Source organism: Sceloporus occidentalis, unplaced genomic scaffold (assembly GCF_023333645.1).
Source record: "Sceloporus occidentalis isolate IW3139 unplaced genomic scaffold, rSceOcc1.0.p SCAF_64, whole genome shotgun sequence".
NCBI classification, from domain to species: Eukaryota; Metazoa; Chordata; class Lepidosauria; order Squamata; family Phrynosomatidae; genus Sceloporus; species Sceloporus occidentalis.
Window position 1 is genome coordinate 1,960,638 of NW_028317044.1, and position 11,252 is coordinate 1,971,889.

General features: G+C 41.3%; 1 long non-coding RNA gene across 2 annotated transcripts; it reads right to left on the reverse strand.

Moving 5' to 3' along the window:
* Positions 1-1,152: 1,152 nt before the first annotated feature.
* LOC149287101 (uncharacterized) lies at positions 1,153-4,743 on the reverse strand. Of its 2 annotated transcripts, none has more exons than XR_016277531.1 (3): positions 3,683-4,743; positions 2,919-3,477; positions 1,153-1,406 (listed from the first exon to the last, which is right to left on the reverse strand). It is a non-coding gene; the product is annotated as an uncharacterized LOC149287101 (long non-coding RNA). The 2 variants fall into 2 exon arrangements; XR_016277530.1 differs by having other exon boundaries at positions 2,919-3,083; positions 3,313-4,743.
* Between the last annotated feature and the right edge of the window lie 6,509 nt (positions 4,744-11,252).

The window sequence follows — 11,252 nt, forward strand, 5'->3', positions numbered from 1 at the left end:
TTTATCCAGGGAGGTTCCTGGAGGACCGTTTCTATGCAAGACTGTTGGGTATTAGTAGTGGTTTGAGCCTTGGACTATGACTCTGGAGAGCAGGGTTGGAATCCCAGCTTGACTATGGAACCCACTGGGTGCACCTGCGCAAGGCACACTCTCTCAGCCTCAGAGGATAGCCAAGAAAGCCCCAGGATAGGGTCGCCATAAGTTGGAAATGACCCTCAGTTGGGAGGAAACGATATCCATGTGAATGTCTGTGTTGGTCTGCTGTTGAATGGCAAGGCCTCAGGGAGGGAGGATACGGTATGCAGTCTGCTATGGGAGGAGATCCATGGTGCGTGTTTGTGAGTGAGACACCCTAAGTTACGCACTGAGTGACACCAATCCTGGATACAGCACATTAAAATTGAAAACACAATGAAAAACACAGAAACCCACAGTTGAAACACTATATTTTTAATAAATAAATAAATAATAAACAATAAAAGCATGTAACATGCATACTGGGCATTTTGGGTGGTCCAATAAAGGTATGATTGGTTGCTGGGTGTTCTAGGTTATTAGATGTCCAGCACGGTACTGCCGTTGGTAACAGAGGATATGGTGGTGGACTGGGCAGATGATTATGCCGTGGTGCTGGTCCGCTTGGGAACAACAGATCCTGATGTGGTTGTTGAAGCGGAGGTGGGTTGAGCATGCTCCACAGGCGGCGCAGTCTCCGAAGAGATTACTTTCCCCAACAGCCTTGTATCTTTGGCCTGGCAGCACTGGGGACCAGAAGCTCCAGCACAGACTCCAATAATAAGTCCGTCAAGGGCTTGGTCTTGGTTGCTTCAGTCCCCGACTGCTGGGAAAGAGATCCTGTGGTGCTCTTTCCTGGCATGATGATGGTGTGGCTTTCAGTGCTGACACCTTCTTGCACAGGCTCCAGAGTTGGCGGCGGAGTGGTGGGGGTAGCCACAGTTGTAGAAGGCTGACCGACAGATTCTGGCGTTGGCTCTGTGCTGGTGGATGTGGCCACGGGCATCTGGCTGGTGGACTCCAGAGGTGGCTCTGTGGCAGTGGATGTAGCCACAGGCTGGCCAGTAGACTGCATAGGTGGCTGTGTGGTGGTGGATGTGGCCACAGGCGTCTGACTGGCAGACTCCATAGGTGGCTCTGTGGTGGTGGATGTGGCCACGGGCGTCTGGCTGGTGGACTCCAGAGGTGGGAGGAAAGGGAGGGATAGGGAGAGGACAAGGAAAAGAACAGAAATGTATGTCTATAAGACGCTTCTTGTAAAGAGGGTTGTAAAAGAAAAAGCCAATAAAAATAAAAGTTAACAAAATAGTTCCCCTCTGAGCAGCGATAAAGGGCAATGCTGCAAAAACTGGGGAAGGTGGGATGTTCGTCCATATTTGAACACACGGGCCCTAAAAGGACGAAAGAGGAGAGAGTGAGAGAAGGGTCTTCATGCCTAGTGGTGACTGCCATTTATCCCGACAGAAACCCAGGCCAGGAATTTCCCTTATTCCTGGTGCAGAGCAGAGTTCCCCAATGATTCCCTATGGGCAATAATAATAATAATAATAATAATAATAATAATAATAATATGATCTATTTATATACCGCCCAATCACTGGGAATCTGAGCGGTTTACAACAGAGGGGATAACAGACGACTCTCTATGGGAAAATATTCCCCAATGACGCTCTATGGGAAAATATTCCCCAATGATTCTCTATGGGAAAATATTCCCCAATGATTCTCTATGGGAAAATATTCTCCAATGATTCTCTATGGGAAAATATTCCCCAATGATTCTCTATGGGAAAATATTCCCCAATGATTCCCTATAGGCAAATATTCCCCAATGATTCCCTATGGGAAAATATTCCCCAATGATTCTCTATGGGCAAATATTCCCCAATGATTCTCTATGGGCAAATATTCCCCAATGATTCTCTATGGGAAAATATTCCCCAATGATTCTCTATGGGAAAATATTCCACAATGATTCTCTATGGGCAAATATTCCCCAATGATTCTCTATGGGCAAATATTCCCCAATGATTCTCTATGGGCAAATATTCCCCAATGATTCTCTATGGGCAAATATTCCCCAATGATTCTCTATGGGAAAATATTCCCCAATGATTCCCTATAGGCAAATATTCCCCCATGATTCCCTATGGGAAAATATTCCCCAATGATTCTGTATGGGCAAATATTCCCCAATGATTCTCTATGGGAAAATATTCCCCAATGATTCTCTATGGGCAAATATTCCCCAATGATTCTCTATGGGCAAATATTCCCCAATGATTCTCTATGGGCAAATATTCCCCAATGATTCTCTATGGGCAAATATCCTCCAATGATTCTCTATGGGCAAATATTCCCCAATGATTCTCTATGGGCAAATATTCCCCAATGATTCTCTATGGGCAAATATTTCCCAATGATTCTCTATGGGCAAATATCCTCCAATGATTCTCTATGGGCAAATATTCCCCAATGATTCTCTATGGGCAAATATTCCCCAATGATTCTCTATGGGCAAATATCCTCCAATGATTCCCTATGGGCAAATATCCTCCAATGATTCTCTATGGGCAAGTATTATCCAGTGATTCTGTCTGGATGCCATAGTATGAACCAGCTGTAGTTTCTGGACTTGCTAGAAAGGTAGTGCAAGGTATTGCCTTGAGGTTCCCAGCGCATGCGCTACCCATCTTTAGGTGCCCTGATTCTAGGAAGGGCCACACTTGGCATATCAGCCAAAGCAGGCCCTCCCGGCCCTGGCATCTACCTAAGATGACATTTGGAGAGAGAGAAAAGATCTCAACCACGCAGACGGCAACGATGCTATGGTTTCTCTAGGCATAGCCTTTCAGCAACCATAGAATCCTTGCAGTCTGCGTGAAGGTTGCCATTGGCTTTACCTTTCGGGATTTCCCCGTGGTTTCCCACCTTCTCCATCATCTGGATCAGGGGGTGTTTGCATCCGTAGCCCAATCGAAGGGAGCAGACGGAGTCGGCCCTCTGAGGAAGGGCCTTCTTCTGGGGAATTTGGGCACTGTCCCCAGGAAAACCTCATTGCAAGAAAGCTGTATATAACAAACAAAAGAGGCAACGTAAACCATGCACTACCCATCTTTAGGTCCCCAGATTCTAGGAAGGGCCACACTTGGCATATCAGCCAAAGCAGGCAGTCCCAGCCCTGGCATCTACCTAAGTTGACATTCAGAGAGAGAGAAAACACTCCCAATCTATAGACATAGCCTTTCAGCAACCATAGAATCCTTGCAGTCTGCGTGAAGGTTGCCATTGCTTTACCTTTTGGGATTTCCCCGTGGTTTCCCACCTTCTCCATCATCTGGATCAGAGGGTGGTCGCAGCCATGGGCCAGACGCAGGGAACATAGGGAGTCGACCCTCTGAGGAAGGGCCTTCTTCTGGGGAATTTGGGCACTGTCCCCAGGAAAACCTCATTGCAAGAAAGCTGTATAAAACAAACCAAAGAGGCAAGGTAAACCTGTGCCTTTTGATGTGTGTCTGTGTGTGTTTGTGCCTTCAAGTCTTACTTGATTATGCATTCATTTCTGTTTTGTTTCTATGCCGCCTTTCTCCCCGAAAGGGACCCAAAGCGGCTCACAAGACTAAAAATTACATTAAAACCCCAATTCTTCCAAGAATCCCCCCCTCACCTTCACAAAATAATTTCCCTCTCTAGAAGGGTAAAGGGTGTAAAGGCTGCCAAAATCAGCAACGGTGGGATGTTCATTGAAGACATGCGCCCTAGAAGGAGGAAAGAAGAGAGAGATAGAGAGGGGTCTTCAGGCCTAGTGGTGATTCCCATTTCTCCCGCCTGAACCCCAGGGCATCAATCCTCCTTATTAGGCTTGAAGGTGGGGTACAGCCTGTGAAAATGGTAAACTGGATAGGTTCTTTCACTTCCTTTGCCCAATTAATCATATCATCTTTTATTGTTTCAGGTTCCATTTCTACTTTGCGAATTAGTTTATAAAGATTTGAAATTTGTTTTTTTTTGGGGGGGGTTTAACTATTTTTTCAAATTCCGCATCTATTTTCCCTATTCCATAATTCTTCATCTGCTTTGAATCTCTCCTTCATTTGCAGATATGCAAACCAGTTGCGTTTGTACCCTTCCTCTCTTAGCTCTTCTTGGGATGTCATAATTCTTCTCTCATCTTGCATTTTAGTTACATCTTCATCAGTTACCCATAAGTCCTCTTTTAACACTTCCCTGCTGAAGACAGCTTCATTGGAAGAGGCCCATGGAGGTACATTTCTACACCAGATTTTTAAAAATTTAAACCAAATTCTTGTCAACAATTTCCTAATTATGTGATTTTTAAAGCTAGCATCCATTTTAATGTTTATTTTATCATAGAAGACGAGGGACCCGTGCAGCCCAAATTTTAAATCAATGTTTTCTAAACTGATCACTCTTTTATTATCTAATCTCAACCAGTCCATCAGCCAGACTAGAACACATGCTTAGCTATACCATTTTGAGTCTGGTACAGCCAGACCACCTCTTTCCGTTGCATCGTACAATGCTTTCATCTTCAATATGGGTTTTTTATGCACCAGGTACATTTTGCAAGGTCTTTCTCCCATTTGCTAAAAGGTGAACCGTTGATTAGAATACGTAATAGCCATCTTAATGATGGCTACTCTACCCAACCATGAAACTTTGAAGTTATGTTAAGATTATATAGGGAAACATTATTTAGACATTAGACAATAAATGTATTACAGTATTTAGACATAGAGTTACAATTGATAACTGATGAGAAGGGGATAAAAATTAACCTATAGAATTTTGACTATTGGATATTTCTGTCCTATTTAATTGTTAGTATTTCGTATATAAAGAAATTGAATAAACTATATTAGAAGGAGGATTAAAAGCACTAAAAAAGAGGATTCAGATGCAGTACTTAATGGAAGTTTAGCATTTATGGGCAGTATATTTCAGTTTCTGATTAGATCATTAATTGCCTCTGAGAACGATAGTATATATTAAAGAGGAATATGTGGAATAAGGGATTGAATAAATTATTGTTATACATAGGTAGGGTTGCCATAATTGTCCACTAAAACCCGGGACAAAATGTAGGACAAATTCTAGACCAAACTGTAGGACAACTGCAGGACAAAACTCAGCCCAAAATGTAGGACATTTAAGAAAAATGGAGGGCCTTAAAGGGACAATTATGACAACCCTATACATAGGGAACTAACTACTCAAAAGATTAAGAGGTATAGGATATTAGCCCAGGAGGTAAATCAAAAAGAATATTATTTTACCAAGATTTTTTTCTAATGTCTTGTCCAATATATTTAACAAAAATGTTTCAGGTATAAATTTAAGATTTATTTTCAATATATTACAAATTGATTTATGAATTAACTGCCAATACTTTTTGATTTTGGGGCAGGTCCACCAACTATGAAAGAAGGTCCCTTTTTCTTTTTGACATTTCCAGCATTTATTATTAATTCCATATATTTTAGCCAATTTATCTGGTGTTATATATCATCTGTAGAACATCTTATAATAATTCTCTTTTAAATTTTGGCTTCTTGTATATTTTAATCTTCTACTCCAGGTAAACTCCCATTGTTCCAATTCAATATTGTGACCAATATTTTGCGCCCATATTATCATGTTACTTTTAATTACTTCACTTTCTAGTTCAATTTTTATTAAAAATTTATATATTCTAGACAGCAGCCCCTTATTTTGGGATTTTAGAATATTCTCTAGTTCTGAATCCTCTTTAGTTATTGAATTGTCTTTCTGATCTACCTTAAATTTTTCTTTTAGATATAGATATATAGATATGAGATTTATAATCTGCTTCACAGCTCCAAACTTAATCCACACAAACTCATAGTAGCAAAGCAGCTATGAGCTCACAGCCAACTGAAACTTCCAACTGTCAACTTACACATTCCAAAGTGCCAACTGGCAACCTCCAACTGTCACCTGAACTCTGTCAAATCAAAATATTTTTCATGTTGTTTCAAGGCATATTAATAATAGTAATAATAATAATAATAGTAATAAAATGTGAATTTTATGACTGGAATTTTATTTAATAAAGCTCGGCCTGTTTATTATTCTGTTTGTAACACTAGATCCAGGAATGAAAAGAAAATGTGAGGAAAATTGATCCAAGATCAATTGATTCTAGGGACTAAGAGGCACTGGGTCTGACATTTATGTAGTAAAACCTCATTTAATACATCCCAAGAACATACACAGTTCTTTTATCCATGGATTCAAGCATCCACGGCTTGAAAATATTCCAAAATAAGTATAAATTCCAAATAGCAAATCTTGATTTTCCATTCCTTTAAAGGGGGGGTTTGCCATAGCCATCCTCTGAGGCTGAGGCAGTGTGACTTGGCCAAGGTTATTAACAGGGTTTTTGTGGCCGAGTCAGGATTTGAACCCTGGTCTCTAGAGTCACTGTCCAATGCCCAAACCATAATGCCATACTGGCATGGCATTTTATGCAGTTTCTCTCCAAACTGGCTACAGGAGTTGTAGGCCCATGTAGTTTTTAATTCTGCTGTAGAAATACCCCTCTCCAATACCCTAAGATTTGCTATTTGGAATTTATACTTATTTTGGAATATTTTCAAGCCGTGGATGCTTGAATCCATGGATAAAAGAACTGTGTATGTTCTTGGGATGTATTAAATGAGGTTTTACTACATAAATGTCAGACCCAGTGCCTCTTAGTCCCTAGAATCAATTGATCTTGGATCAATTTTCCTCACATTTTCTTTTCGTTCCTGGATCTAGTGTTACAAACAGAATAATAAACAGGCCGAGCTTTATTAAATAAAATTCCAGTCATAAAATTCACAATCTATTACTATTATTATTATTACTATTATTAATATGCCTTGAAACAACAGGAAAAATATTTTGATTTGACAGAGTTCAGGTGACAGTTGGAGGTTGCCAGTTGGCACTTTGGAATGTGTAAATTGACAGTTGGAAGTTTCAGTTGGCTGTGAGCTCATAGCTGCTTTGCTACTATGAGTTTGTGTGGATTAAGTTTGGAGCTGTGAAGCAGATTCTTTGATGCTCTTGAGACATATATTTAGTTGAGATTATATTAGACTTTCTGTGTATTAGTTTAGGAGGGGAAATAGAGTTCTACAGCTTTAAGAAAGACAGAGCCAGCTAAGAAAGGGAGTTTTCCTAACCAACACTTGGAAGACTACATAGCAAAGACCAGAGCAATTAAAGCCCTTTGCAACCCTTCCTGTGCATTCCAAGCAACCCAGGTCTGTGCAAACTGTTGCAATTACAAAGACTTTGCATGCAAAAGGCCTAAGCAGTCTGCATTTGCAGCAGAGCTAAAAAAGGCGGGAAATCCTGGAAGCAGTCAGGCAGCCATAGCTTAGTCCTCATTGTGAAGACTGCAGGAGAGTCCTAATACTGCAACAGCAGAACATGGAATCTGAAGAGCTTATTGAAACTGAAATTGCGGATTCAAAAACCAAATCAGTGAGAACTAGGAAACTCACTGCAAAGATGGAACAAAATATAAAAGAAGAGTTAGCTTCTCTTCAGGAAAAGAGAAAAAATGTCTTGTCAGCTTTGCAAGAAGGCATGAAGACAAGCCAACAGGCATTAAGCATTGAAGCAACATTTGAACTGAAAGAAAATATGATCTACCACTTTGTAAGCTGGAATGCACTGTTAGAGCGCATCTTCCAGTTTGCTAAGCCATATAAATACTCCAGAAGCCTTAAACAAGAAGGCAGAAATAAAGGATCAATCAGAGCTTTTTTCAGAGCGCAAAACAAGGAAGACTTAAGAAATTTGTGGACAAGTCTTTTGTTCTGGCTGTGTTCCCGAGAGCCAGAGGCCTTACTATACCCAAAGTCCATAACATCGCTCTTGGGACAAAACAAGTCTAGAAATTTTAGTAAAACGATTGACTTCCAAAGGCAAACATGCTTTTCTAAGACACTGAATTGCATTATATACGTTTATTCACTGAGGGAGAGTGTTGAAAGGGTTGAAAGCGAAGCTGGTGTCAGTGACAATAAATAAATACCAATAATAAATAAATGACAAGGGACCTCCTGTAAGGAAGAGCTGAAAGTACCTCAAGGCATATAAAGAAGCACCTGTCACTTTGGTGCTAAGGAGTGGGATTGAAGGATCCTGTAGTAGGGATAGAAAGATCCCAGTAGTAGGATCCAGAAATCCCGTGAGGGTCTCTGAAATCCAGTGGGGATTGGGAGATCCAGTGCGTCAGTGAAGGAAGTCAGGGGTTTATTTAAGAGTTTTGTGTGTGTGTAGGTCAGCAAAAGCAATCCCTGAGGTATTGCTTTCAGGTAAAGTAGGGGATTGCTTGGAAGCTGACTTTAATAATAATAATAATAATAATAATAATAATAATAATAAAACTTTTATTTATATCCCGCCTCTCTGTCAGCAACAATCGAGTTTGAAGTCGCAGTGGTTTTTTGTAACAGTCCCTGAGGTAAAAGTTGGCGGTATAAGTAGGGGACTGAAATAAGATCTCTTGTGACTGGAATAAGATATTTACTGAAGGAAGATGAATGGCTGTGTTCCTCCCTAAATGTGGAAAGGGAAAAGGGGGCAGGCCGTGATAGTAATAAATAGGTTTTTCACAGTATTGTTCATCTGTGCGACTGTGGTTGATGCGCCATGTATGGCATTACTAGGGAATGTCACTAGGATCCTGGTTAGTGTACAACGAACCATCTCAAAGCAAAGGTGTCCCTCTCTCAGCCATCTGCCCCCCATAAGTTTTGCATTTTGGAGTATTTTGGAATGCTGGACAAGAGAGACCCAACCTTATATATATATTTACTGACACTTTTATGTGGGTTAACATCCCACATTACAGTCTACACATTGTAACTTCATGAAATGTAAACGAATTGCAAAGATGTGCTCTCAGGCACTTGATGCTCCCATTGTACTCTAAGGCCCCATTCCCACTTGCAGATAAATCAGTGTGCGATCCGAATCGATGGATCGATTTGACAGTGGAACATGGTTCCCGCTGCATTTGCCCCGATTGTATTTTTCCCCTCCAAAATAACCCACTTGCGGCTCCCATTCACCAATGAATCGATTCAAAATGATTTGGTTCCAGCCAGACGAAGGGGAAATTTGAATCGATTCCGATTCACACTTGCATTGAATCAATTTGATGGAAAAGATGTGGGGAAAAATCAGCATCAAAAAGATGCACATTAAATAGGTCTGGTGCATGCCCCCCCCCCCCCTTTGAGTCGCTTCAGTGATTCAGATTAAGTGGGAACCAGGGTTGTTTGAACCTGTTTAGACCGATTCACGGTCCGATTTAAAAGGTAGTGGGAATGAGGCCTGACTCCTTAGCCAGTATGCCCTGACGCATATCAAGGAGTGCTCCGATGAGCATGAACACTCATTGTGCATGGCTGCCCATTGTACATCGAGGCATGGTAACTTCATACAGTGGACCTTTGGTATCTGCTGGGGTTTGGTTCCAGGACAAAATCCCTGGATGCTCAAGTCCCATTAAATACAATGGCATAGTAAAATGGTGTCCCTTGTATACAATGGCAACACCATATTTGGAATTTACCATATATACTCGACTATAAGTCAACCTCATGTACAAGTCAAAGTACAGATTTGGCGGCCAAAATTGTGGATTTTTGATATGACCCGTGCATAAGTCGAGGGTAAAATTTAGGGGCAGGTAACAAAGGGTCTAAAGGATGAAGCAAAGGAAAGCAATGCCAAAGAACTCAGTTTTGCATCCATGAAGGAGACACAAGAAGAATGCCAGCCACAGTTTTTAATCTCTATAATTTTTGATCATTTCTAATCTTCCTCGATTCCTATTATTTGGGGGGCAGGGAGGCAGAATACACATGTAATGATAATCCAGTTTGACCCCCAAGAGTTCTGGTATTCCAGCATTTGAATAATTCTAGCTCCAGCCTGTGGAATCCTGACATTTGTTGTGGCAGCAAAGCTCTCTGACAAAGAAGGCTCGGTACCTCACAATACCACAAATCCCATAGCAGGGAACCATGGTTGTTAAAGCGGTGTCAAAACAGCATTAAGATGCAAAGGTGTCATAGAATCATAGAGTTGGAAGAGACCTCAAGGGCCATCCAGTCCAACCCCATTCTGCCATGCAGGAAATCTCAATCAAAGCATCCCCAAAATATGGCCACCAGCTTCTATTTAAAGACCTCTAAGGAAGGAGACTCCACAATACTCAGAGGGAGTTTGTTCCACTGTCAAACAGCCCTTACTGTCATGAAGGTCTTCCTAATGTTGAGGTGGAATCTCTTTTCCTGCAGTTTGCATCCATTGCTCTCGGTCCTAGTCTCTGGAGCAGCAGAAAATAAGCTTGTTCCCTCCTCAATATGGCATCCTTTCAAATATTTAAACAGGGCAAACATATCACCTTTTAACTATCTCTTCCCCAGGCTGAACATCCCCAGCTCCCTGAGTCTTTCCTCATAGAGCTTTATAGTTTTCCGACCCTTCACCATTTTAGTCACCCTCCTATGGACATGCTCTAGTTTCTCCACATCCATTTTGAATTGTGGTGCCCAGAACTGGACACAGTCTTCCAGGTGGGGCCTGACCGGAGCAGAATAGAGGCTGTAGTCATATGTCATGTTTATTGTAGAGCCTCTCTTGGAGACCCAAATCAAGTGGTATATTTAAAGGTCTGTGTAGATATAGTATATTTAACAATAGTGTGGCCCTTCAATGATTTTGTTTGTAAAACGGAACACGAAGAAGCTTTCTGAACAGGCTGGTCTTGCTTTAAAGCCTTTTGCTTTTCCTATAAACGGACATTGAGATTAAAAAATTTGGGAGTTTATTTTATTGAATGTGGAGGGGAAAAAACATTATTAAACACACACACACATCAAAAAAAAAAAAAGATGCAAAGGTGAAAAAGCAATGGAGATGCAGCCTTGTCTGTATCATAGGCCCTCCATCCTAAGATAGAAAAGTTACTCAGGGCGGTGTTCTGATCTAGCCATATCTCTAGCTCTGAGGGAGTTGAGGGAAGAGAACAAGATCCCAAAGAGGATCAATTTGCATCACAGAGGGGACTACAGTAAGTAGACAGAGTGGAAGCTCATTGCAGGTCCCTCGGACCAGGCCTTCTAACACCTCTGTTGTGTGCTTTCAGATCCTTTCTTGCTTATAGCAACCTTGAGGCGAGC